Raw genomic sequence first — 12,076 nt, 5'->3', positions numbered from 1 at the left:
GATCGAGTGTTGGTCGTATCTTATCGGAATTAGGGCGGTGGGGTAGCATAGCGGTTAAAGCGTTCGCTTGTCACGCCGGAGACCCGGGTTCGAATCCCTACATGGGTACATTGTTTGAAGTCCCTCTCTGGTGTCCCCCACCGTGAAATTGCTGGAATATTGCTAAAAGCTGCGTATAACCAAACTCACTCATTATAACCCAGATAACTACAGGGGTGCGTCACTAAACAGTAAACAAGTTTTTCAATGGGAAATGGGAATGGGATCTGCGGGCAAGGTAAGAGAGGGGCAGGTGTTAGGTATTGTTGTTGTAAGCATGGTGAAAGGGTCGTCTCGGCTGCCTACAGGGGTATATGGAGTGAAACCCATTCTTGTGTACCCAGCCGTGACATTGTTGTTTGGATATTGCTAAAGGCGCCATGAAAATATATTCAGTCCATGATAGAGAAAATTACCTTTGTTCTTTCAATCCTACCTTGAAGCCAGAGAAGTAAACACTTCTATAAATAGGCCACCTGAATCACAGGTGTGCGTGTGCGTGTGTGTACACTTGCGTGTGCTACCTTCACTCACCCAATGTCTTATTATGATGGCGTTATTCTCTCTCTCTCTCTCTCTCTCTCTCTCTCTGTCTCTCTCTCTCTCTCTCTCTCTCTCTCTCTCTCTCTCTCTCTCTCTCTCTCTCTCTCTCTCTCTCTCTCTCTCTCTCTCTCTCTCTCTCTCTCCTCACCTCACTCTCTCTCTCTCTCTCTCTCTCTCTCTCTCTCTCTCTCTCACTCTCTCTCTCTCTCTCTCTCTCTCTCTCTCTCTCTCTCTCTCTCACTCTCTCTCTCTCTCTCTCTCTCTCACACACACACACACACACACACACACACATACACACCTCTCTTCAAATTAACGATATACTTAGTTGACAGCACGCTCATGTAATAATAATAATAATAATGTACAAAATTTATATAGCGCCCTATGTAGGTGTGAATTATACCCTTTCACATAATTTCTGATATCTATTTTTTCTCGTTTTTCTTTTGTCGTTTTCTATATGGGTTTCCCAAGGCACATCGGCCGGGAATATACATTACTTATTAGCGATGCATACCAAAACTTAACGCGATTATTTATCTGTCCTATTTCTGATCAGATTTGACGACTTATTCTTCTAATATGATAATCAATTTATCGAGTTTATCTCACGAATCTGACTCAAGTTTTATTTTCAGGCCATATCTAATATAAATAATCTCTGGGGGTGTGATATCAACCCTGAGACTATCTGGATGATGTCATATTTTCAAGAGCCAATCAGAATTCAGAAACGAGAATTAATGCGCATACATTGGAACCAAGCTAGCATGCGTGTGCCGACATTGAGGTTTCAGGCGGAAGGGGAATACTAAGTAATCTTTTCAACCTATGGGTTACGTGCAGGGAATATAGCACTTTGTGGAATGAAACCCGAATAATGTGGACGAAAGGACGCACTATATAACGGCGGAGGAATACATAAACACCTGCTCACTGTGACCTCGGGGTGATTGTAAACAAAGGTGGATGTTCGTATATTGTTATCCTTCTTCCAGCAAGTGCATATGCAGTGCACGTGACGAATATTATGTAATTAACACAAGCCCATGATTGAATGATACCTGGAGCGTCGTTCTATTGTTACCCAATTAACTCAAGCGTCGGACGACGACAGTCACATCATCGCTGACTCCTGGAGCATACGACCTCACAGAAGCCGTCTCACAGCCCATCTTTGATGTATCAGCAGGTCAGGCACTAAATGTAAGTACATATATCTGTTTTGCGTATCGTGCATTCTCTTGTGTAGCTTAGCTGTGTGACTATACCCTGATGACCGGCATCCAGTTTAAAGGCTTTTGACATTTCCTCTCCCATGTCCGCCATTATTTACTGAAATGGCATGATGCGACTGACCCCCTAAATAGCTCTGACTAGGAAAACACCCTCTCTTGTTTGGTCATGTGTGTTGTGAAGCCGCTCGAGATTACACGATGTGAGCCATTTCGTGTTGTGAAACCGTGTGCATTATACGTACTACTTACACTAGTAATAGTCAGATCAGCTGATAAACCTGCATTGATACAGTGTTACAGTATGACACATTGGAACAGGCAGTCGTTGTATAACATTGTATCCGTCTCTTTTCTTTATGGTGTTATACATGTAATAATGACCAACAGTATTGTATGTAGATCATGCAATTTGTTGATGCAGAGTTGTATGCATTGTTTTTGATTCATAACTGCTGGTTTTCTATGGTATAAATATGTGTCACGCTGACACACACTGTTTCTGGGCAGATAAGGCCACCACCTATACCTCTGCTTGTTTGGGTCAGCTGTTTAGGAGAGGACTATTCCAATATGCGACCTTGGCACACTGACATTATCCCTTATATATGATGTATCTGGACCACAAGGGTTGGCAAGTGGATACAGTGTATGCCCGGAGAGCATAATGCCTGTGGTTTTATCCCTGGTGGCATCATACCAAATGTGGGTGGTGGGGTAGCCTAGTGGTTAAAGCGTTTGTTCATCACACCGAAGAGCTGGGTTTGATTCCTGATATGGGAACACTGTGTGAAGCCATGCATTTCTGGTGTCCTCTGTCGTGATGCTGCAATAATGCTAAAAATAGTGTAAGATTAACTCACTCACTCACTCAGCAAATATTGTTAAAATATTGTTATTGTATTATTAAGCAGCATTCACTCACTCTGTTGATTGTGAACAAACTGGGTAAAAGATCAATGTGTTTTGAAAATGAACTTGTTTTTCCAAATGTAAGAGTTTGGATGGACCTGGTTGATAGAACATCAACTCCATGGTTGGTTGATTAAAGTCTCTTTAACCAACTTGGTCCAGGGGTGGAAATAACCCATTGCCTGACGCCCCAGTCCAGTGTTTTTTCTGTCGGGCAAGCATATTTGTATATCAAGCTGTACCGGTGTCCAGTTGACTTTCCAATGTTAATTATATTGTTTATTTAAAAAATCAACATGAAAATTGGCCGGTAATGGAAAAATTATCAGGGCAAGTGATTTTACATGTGCAACTGTACCGGAGTTCACCAGCAATTTTAAAGTTATTTCCACCCCAGTTGGTCTGTTAAATCAAAGTGGAAGATGTACATCAAGTACGTAGTTAATCACACAGAGACAGAGTCTCGTTGCTTTAAGTGCTGTGTCTAGAATTTGCACCAGCCTTTCGTCATGGGGTCTAGATATGCTATGTTGCATAGTCTCATGGGGATAGTGTCGGCCCGTTTCAGGCACTCCTGTTTTCAGTCTCACAAACAGACATGGTTCAGTGGTGGTATGTTATCTGGATTGAACATAATTCATACATAATTATTTGGGAAAATAATCTGACTGTTTTTGTTTTATGATCAGAGCAGGGAGCAGCTGTAGGTGAGCATAGTCTGCCCCACAGTCCCTGAACTGAATTACGTCTCGCCGAAGACCCGGGTTTGATTCCCCACATGGGTACAATGTGTGAAGCCCATTTCTGGTGTCCCCAGCCGTGATATTGCTGGACTATGGTAAAAGCGGCGTTAATCCTAACTCACTCACTGAACTGCATTATATTTCTTTCTGCCCAGCTCTTTCTGTAATGCTACAGCCCTATATGAAAGGGCCGCCTCCGTGGTGTAGTGGTTAGAGCGTCCGCCCAGAGAGCGGAAGGTCGCGGGTTCGATCCCCAGTCGCATCATACCAAAAGACGTTAAAATATGGTACTTGTTGGTCTCAGTCTGGCGCTCGGCATTAATGGGTACAACAAGGACTGGTCGGCTCGGAGTCAGTATACTGTGTCTGAGTGGGGTATTCATGCTTAACTGCGGCGTGGTATCTCAGTGGGCTAGCACTATAAAACCAGCTTCAGTCTGGGCTAGTACAAGCAGTCGCACATACACATACACACTCATGCACCTCGTCATATGAGCGAAGTATTCTCAAGCACGACGTAAAACCCAATCTCACCTCACCTATATGAAAGAAGTGTAGATTTCCTCGGGTTCTGAATCTCCTATCTCCCTGGGGCTCCTTTTCAATTTAAAAGGATTTTTTTGTTTCTATCAAAATTAAACATATTTAGAAACTTAGGCTTAGTCTACCCCAGACCATTTCTACCCTTAAAAGTAAGCCTTCTTGCTTCTTCAGATCATTCATGTAAACCAATAGCTTCTGAAGATACATGCAGTGTGGGGCGGTGGGGTAGCCTAATGGTTAAAGCGTTGGCTCGTCACGCCGAAGACCCGGGTTCGAATCCCCACATGGGCACAATGTGTGAAGCCCATTTCTGGTGTCCCCTGCCGTGATGTTGCTGGAATATTGCTAAAAGCGGCGTAAAACCAAACTCAGTCAGTCTGTCAGTACATGCAGTGTTCTTGTTAACTCTCTCATGTTTTAATTTGGAATCATTACATTACATACTCATTCAGTGTGATTAAAGGCTTGAATATACCACTCAAAAGATGTTAAAGAGTGAGTGAGTTTAGTTTTATGCCGCACTCAGCAATATTCCAGCTATATGGCGGCGGTCTGTAAATAATTGAGTCTGGACCAGACAATCCAGTGATCAACAACATGAGCACCGATCTGTGCAATTGTGAACCGATGACATGTGTTAACCAAGTCAGCAAGCCTGTCCACCCGATCCAATTAGTCGCCTCTTACGACAAGCATGGGTTACTGAAGATCAATATTCTAACCCGGACCTTCACGGGTAAGATATTAAAGAACATGCAGTGACAGCTTAACAGTAGTACTAAAAGTTCGAATCAGACCTTCCTTAATTTCGTTAAGTAGTAGCTGTGTGTTTGGCTCCTTTTGAATTTAAAAGGAATTGTTTATTTCTATCAAATTTATATATATTCGGAAACTAAGAGTTAGTCCATGGACTACTTGTTATTCCATTTGTTTTCAACCATGGCCCCTTTTCCCGTGACCATGTGTGAACTGATCAGTTTCTAACGTGTAATGAGGTCTATTTTAGTTTCTCCTGGTCTTTGTCAGCCATTTTTAGCCAAGGCGGTAATTACACATGGCAGTGACAGCACCTTTTTTCACAAATTTAATTTCATGACAGAATGTGTTGCTATAGCGATCGAAATACTGAAGGCAAACATATGAAGTCTTCTACTGCAGTGAGGGGCGTTGGGGTAGTCTAGTGGTTAAAGCGTTGGCTCGTCAAGCCGAATTCCAGCAATATCATGGCGTGATGGACCCAGAAATGGTTTTCACACATTGAACCCATGTGTGGAATCGAACCCAGGCTTCAGCATGACGTGCGGACACTTTAACCAGTCGGCTACCCCAGTGATTGTTGAAGTCACATCAACATCGATGTTTGCATTTTCCTGTGTACATGTATTTCATTACATGAGTCACCAAAGAGCTAGGTCACTATACAGGCTACAGGTGACTGACTTACAGTGAAGCAGAGAGGTCTTAAATATCTTTTTCAACATTTTATGTGCAACGGTTCAGTGATAGTTGGCCATGGTGTAAAGAGTTTCAAACACTTGGACCCAGGTGTCTAATTGTTGAAATGAGTCTAATTGTTGAAACTGACCGTGTGTACGACAAGTGACAAGATTTTGAACACATTGTAAAACGCTGGTAGGACACCAGTGTCTAATAATTGAAATGACTCTGAGGTGCCAAAGACACAACTAAAGTACTGTCGGAAATGCTTGAAAAATGTTTTTCAGCTTTAATATCTTTATCACTGGATTGTCTGGTCCAGACTTGATTATTTACAGACTGCCGCCATATAGCTGAGTGCAGCATTAAACCATGAACAAACCAACTCATACCAATATGCATGTGTCTTCTTATACCAGTGTTGGTAAAGACCCTATAGCAAATATATCCAAGAAAGCCCACGCAAGTCTAGAAAATGTGTCAAGTCTAGATGAAGAAAGTCCCTGAGCTCCTTTTTATTGTATTTACAAATTTAATTTAAAAACTTTTAGTTTCTGTAAAATATGTTCATTTCAGAGACTAAAGTACTGTCGGAAATGCTAGAAAAATGCTTTTTAGCCTTAATACTACGATAAAGGTGATAAATGTACTATGTTGTCAATATATCAACTCGCCTATAGTGTACCTAATTTTTATTTCAATCGATTTAACATTCCCATGCATTTAAAGGGCAGTTTACAGGAGAGAATTTGGTACCAAAACAACAACTCAAGATTTTTTCAGAGTTCAACAACAGAAATCTGAAATAGTCTTTACATTAATGCTAATAATACAGGCCGTGTAAAAATATGAATTAGCGTTTTTCTTAAACAAATAAATGTTGAATGTTTCTGTTACTTTAATTTATTATCGTTTCTTTATTGAAGAAATATTAATATAAATGTTAAGTCTTGATAAATAAGTTTCCCGTCATGCATGCACATCTTTATCACAGCGTTCACTATGGCTAACTATTTACAGTCGATTGTTGCAAAGGTTTATAAGTTTCTTGTGCATGAAAAAGACAGAGGTAAACCTTTCATTAGTTTAGAAAGGGTTTATTACAGAACTTGTAAAGCTGTTGGTATGTCTTACCAACAAGTTTACAATATTGTAAACAAATCAGATAAGACAGGGACCGTCTCAAGAGCAAAACCGGGACGTAAAACCATCCTTGACATCTTTGACAAGGGAGTACTTAGAAGGGCGGTCTACAAACTTTATGAGAAGAAGAATATATATAGTCTAAAGAAGCTACACCATTGACTTAGTTAGATCTTTGGCCAATGTTCACAACTAGATTAAACTGACCGAATTACATCCATATTTTAGCAATGAAATATACTGTTGACATGCAAAACATTTATTAAAACGTTGCACATTTCTACAATCAATCGATAAGATAACACAAGTGATAGGATTCTTTCCAATGTACAGTAATTCGTATGTTTATTTCAAAACAAACACACACACACACACATATAGGTATTGTTGGTGTGCGAAATGTGGATATCACATGATTCCTTACATAACCAACATGTATACTATACATACATATTCAACATTTTGAAGAAAACATCTATTGAGATGACCCCTCTCCCGAGCATTTGCTCAGGTGTCAATTTCACCTGTCGATACCGTGCATGCTGATGACGTAACACAGGCAGTTGATGTTTGTATCAAATAACGTCCCACTACCGCTTATTTTTCTAAGTTTTTGGTATTTTCATCAGTCAAAACACATTTTAGGGCATGTCTCAAAATTTATTCCCTCGGTCTACATTAGGTAGATGTTTCTTAAAGTGATATTTGTTATTTTTGTAACTGTAATACCTCTGAATTTTAAATATGAGTCAAAAAACATTTTTCTAGCATTTCCGACAGTACTTTAACTGTTTGTACAAGTGACAAGAATATGAACATATTTAAACCAAGGTAAACCCCCAGCAGGACACCAGTTCCCTATGCTATAATTAGAAAAGATTCATTGTCTATTACAGCCAGGTATGCAGGTGCAATAATCAACTAAGGTAATGATGTGTTGTGTAATACAGGTAACTGCAGGTACAATAAACAATCAGTGATTGTGTTAGGTTGTTTCAATGCAGGTGGGATTTGTTAATTGTATGCTGATGGGAAACTGTCATGTATTGATTGTGTAGCCTTTGGGCACTTTCACTTGCCTATCAGCTTGTGTGTACTGGGGATGAGGATGTAGACCCAACACTTGTCGGGCAGGCGTCACAGATAGACACGTCTAGGTAAAAAGGGACACTTCAACTGAGGGAGGGACACATAAAGGTAGGGAAGGACTCCTCAAGGTAGGGAGGGACTCCTCAAGGTAGGTAGGGACTCGTCGAGGTAGGGAGGGACTCGCTCATCAAGATAGGGAGGGACTCGTCAAGGTAGGGAGGGATCGCTCATCAAGATGTAGGGAGGGACTCGTCAAGGTAGGGAGGGACTCGCTCATCAAGATAAGGAGGGACTTGTCAAGGTAGGGAGGGATTTGTCGATGTAAGGTGGGACTCGTCGAGGTAGGGAGGGACTCGTAAATGTGACAGAGGTAGACACATCAAGGTAAAAGGGACACATCAAGGTATGGAGGGACTAGTCAAGGTAGAGAAGGACCGATCAAGATAACGAGGGATTCAAGGTAGGGAGGGACACGTCGAGGTAGGGTGGGACACGTCAAGGTAGGGAGGGACTTGCAAAGGTGACAGAGGTAGACACATCAAGGTATGGAGGGACTCGTCAAGGTAGAGAAGGAACCATCAAGATAACAAGGGATTCAAGCTAGGGAGGGACACATCGAGATAGGGTGGGACACGTCAAGGTGACAGGTAGACACATCAAGGAAGGGATGGTCTTGTCGAGGTAGGGAGGGACTCGTCAAGGTAGTAATGGACAAGTCAAGTTTGACATGTAGATTTTGCTGTATATGTGACTCAGGATATTCCTAACATTTTGATGTGACAAGTGTGATTTAATCATGTTTCATTGTAATAATAGTTACTTTTGGAACAGGCATGCCTCTGCCTCTGCACCAAATTCATTAAGTAAAAAACAATACTGGTGCGTTTTCTTTAATTGTATTACTTTAATCATACAATTTAGTTCACTTTTTAATATTCTTTAAATCCAATTATGAAATTGATCAGGTTGCTTTGCTTCAGAAACAATTTGTCTAATAATTGTAGTTGGAGAGAGATCAGCTATTTTTTTAATGAATGTGTGAGGTAAGAGTATTTCTTTATCACATCAGGGAATAAATTTCCATAGTGGCCAGGAAAATTGATATGGAAAACTTTGTTATTTCATGTAGATTTAATTAGCATCAAACGTTTCACTTAGTGCCGCAGAGCACACCTGTCTCGCGTACAAGATACAGTACGTCGTCTCGCATACACATTATGTCTCTGACTGATCAAAATGAAGATTCAGGGCTTCGGGAGATAGAAAACACAGAAAATATATGACAGCCTTTCGACTACTGTTCCTCCATATCTACTTCATTGTTCATTGTGGGCACAATGTGTGAAGCCCATTTCTGTTGTACCCCCGCCGTGATATTGCTGGAATAAAAGGGTGTAAAACTAAACTCGCTCATCCATTGTTCACTGACTCTAATAACCTCACCATTACTATGGGTGGAGCTAGATACAAACTTGGAGAAACCAAAGAGAAATATCCAAAACTCATACAATGTACGCCAAAGCATGTCAGTACGGCTTCTGTTTTCAAATGCCCTCATGTCCACACTGTACTGGTGGACAGGGTCAATCAGTGTGTGAAATGCTGATCACATTCAGTCAATTTGCAGTTTCATGTTTCGTGCTTGCGTTAATAATGACCACACAGCTTTTGCTGCATTTTCCTTGACATCTGCCCTGCTATTGTGGAGACGCAAGGTTTTCTGGTAAGGTATTCTCTGGTATTGTTGTGAAAGTGTAGACTATAAGACCAGCGATACACTGAAAATAACAGCAGATCTCATTAGGCATTGTTTGTGTATGCATGAGTAGAGATGACAGCTAGAGCAGTCCATTATGCCATAGTACCATTGTTTCCTTGGTACAGGCCAACTTTGCTTGTATGGATCAAATTCGAATCACTTCGCTACAAAACTTCCATGGAGGCGCCAATAAAACCAATCTTCTGTTAAGAAAGCATAAAATTAATCAGGTATTAGTCTCATTAAAAAAAATTACATCGTATCCCTCCACAAATAACAATTAGAAGGACATTTTTTTGTCCCTATCTTATTATCAGGAATAATCTTGTTCATGTCCAGATCGGGGGCGGTGGGTAGCCTAGTGGGTAAAGCGTTGACTCGTCACGCTGAAGACCCGGGTTCGATTCCCCACATGGGTTCATTGTGTGAAGCCCATTTCTGGTGTCACCCGTCGTGATGTTGCTGGAATACTTAGTCAAACCTCTGTTGAAACACACCATTAAAACATTTTGTTCACAATGGTCGAGGTGAAACATTTGTTTAGAGGTATGTTGTTGAGGACCCATGCCTGACACTGAATAAGGCTGGTGTGTGTGAGGGAGCGGTACATCAGTGGAAGGAAGATGTTGGCAGTGATGGTATGCAGGTCTTGTACAGGTCAAGTTGACATGGGAGAAGCTCAAGTCGCTCTGTGACAGGAGGTTCAGTTCAGCGGCATTCGTCATGGAGCATATCGCTCGTTTTGTTGTTGCCGGAGGCTAGAGCAAGATCTCTTGGCAAATTAGGGTAATAATACTTCTCTTTGTCTTTTATTGTTAAACAAATTAAAAGTGATTACATGACATTTTTTTTAGCTAACCATGCATATTTTTTTGCATTTGTTGCCATGAACTGAAAATGCATTACAACAGACACTCTCAGGGAATGCTGTTTTCTGATTGGCTGAATATGGAATAGGCAGGACTCCTGTTGCATTTTTGCACCAATCAATGTCACTGAATCATACTGTGTACAGTTTTTGAAGATATAGTTGACTAATTTGTTTATAACAATATGTTCATGGAGGGATAAACAAGATGAATGTGAAAAGGTTTGCATTTTGTGTAAATCCATTTTATAATGTTTTTGGAGTGAATTTATAAATAATTCAGCCAAATATGAGATTTTAGATAACAAAATAGGTAATCTGTCATTTGCTTAATAATTTTGACAATTACACATACAAATTTGGGTGGATTATGATTTTAAATTCCAATTTTTACTGTGTAATAACGTTATTTCCTGAATCAGCTGTCAGTTCTCTACATTACCATGGTTACCACAACTGAAGCAATAACAGGGACTTACATGTTAATGATTCCATTTTCTATAGTCCGTTTGTCTCAAAAGCGGACCGATGAATTGCAATGTAACTCGTAAACTAATAAACATATAATACTCAATGAAACGCTGATCATAATCAAAACATCAGACCAACTCTGTGGTTTGTTTGCAGAATTTATGTCCTAAAATTAAAAAAGTTGTTTAACAAACTATCATTAAAATTTTGACACAGCTCACTATTTGTTAAGAGGGAGGAGTGCAGAGAAAGGGACAGCCAGGTGTTAGAGAAGCAAGTGCCGACAACGTTATTGATTCATTAACCTGTGCTGTGCTGTCTCCATCCTTTCTCGCACACCTGGCTGTCCCTTTCTCTGCACTCCTCCCTCGTAACAAATAGTGAACTGTGTCACAATTTTAATGATAGTTTGTTAAACAACTTTTTTATTTTTAGGATATAAATTCTGCAAAAACCTCACAGAGTTGGTCTGACGTTTTAGTTATGATCAGCGTTTCATTGAGTATATGTTTATTAGTTTTCGAGTTAGATTGCAATTCATTGGTCCGATTTTGAGCCAAACGGACTATAATGTCCACGATGTCTGTTATATAATTTCTATAGTCTGTGATGGCCATTTTTAGCAAGACAGGAAATTAAGTATCTGTTCTGATAACTCTGTTTTAGCCACCAGATATATTGGTAAATCCATATATGGTTAGCACACGCTGTGCTGAGGAGATCAAGATATTATATCCACATTTTGATGTTATGCTCTTCACAAGAAGTAATGACTGTCATTATTCAGACTTGGCATAACAGATTAACTTATGTACGATAAAAGATTCCTACGTATTTTGAGTAGAATATATCTATATATTTTTAGAAACTATTTATTCCAGTCTTTATGTATAATTTACATGGATGTTTATTGTAAATGTTGACCCAGTTGGCACAGGCTATACAGTTTACTGTATGAGGCATCATCATTGGTGCTGCCCTACCGTACGAACACAAACCATACACAGTGGAGAAGTCACTCACTCACTCACTCAAAATTATTCATTCACTCTAAAAATTGCTTTGACTCTCATTCACAATTGCTATCACTTACATTTACTCAAAACCACTCACTCACTCACTCACTCACAGCTTTCAATAGGTAACACATACTCCCCTTCCCTATACACATGGTACAATTATTTTGAGTATTTAGTACAGGTAAGACTCGTTACAGGTGAGTGAGTATGGTTTTACACCGCTTTTAGAAATATTCCAGCAATATCACGGTGGAGGACGCCTCGTTACAGGT

The 12,076-nt window shown here is 40.2% G+C and overlaps 1 protein-coding gene across 1 annotated transcript in view; it reads left to right on the top strand.

Moving 5' to 3' along the window:
• Positions 1-1,344: 1,344 nt before the first annotated feature.
• The window catches only part of LOC124276615 (signal peptide peptidase-like 3), a 60,594-nt gene continuing 49,862 nt past the window's right edge, over positions 1,345-12,076 (top strand). Inside the window, exon 1 of the mRNA XM_046712264.1 lies at positions 1,345-1,791. The gene's annotated coding sequence lies outside the window, so the exon portion shown is untranslated. The remainder of the gene's footprint in view (positions 1,792-12,076) is intronic.

Source organism: Haliotis rubra, unplaced genomic scaffold (genome assembly GCF_003918875.1).
Source record: "Haliotis rubra isolate DU_JTF1 unplaced genomic scaffold, ASM391887v1 Scf210, whole genome shotgun sequence".
Classification (NCBI taxonomy): Eukaryota; Metazoa; Mollusca; class Gastropoda; order Lepetellida; family Haliotidae; genus Haliotis; species Haliotis rubra.
The sequence above is the reverse complement of the archived record's forward strand: the minus strand, read 5'-3'. Positions and strand labels throughout refer to the sequence as shown.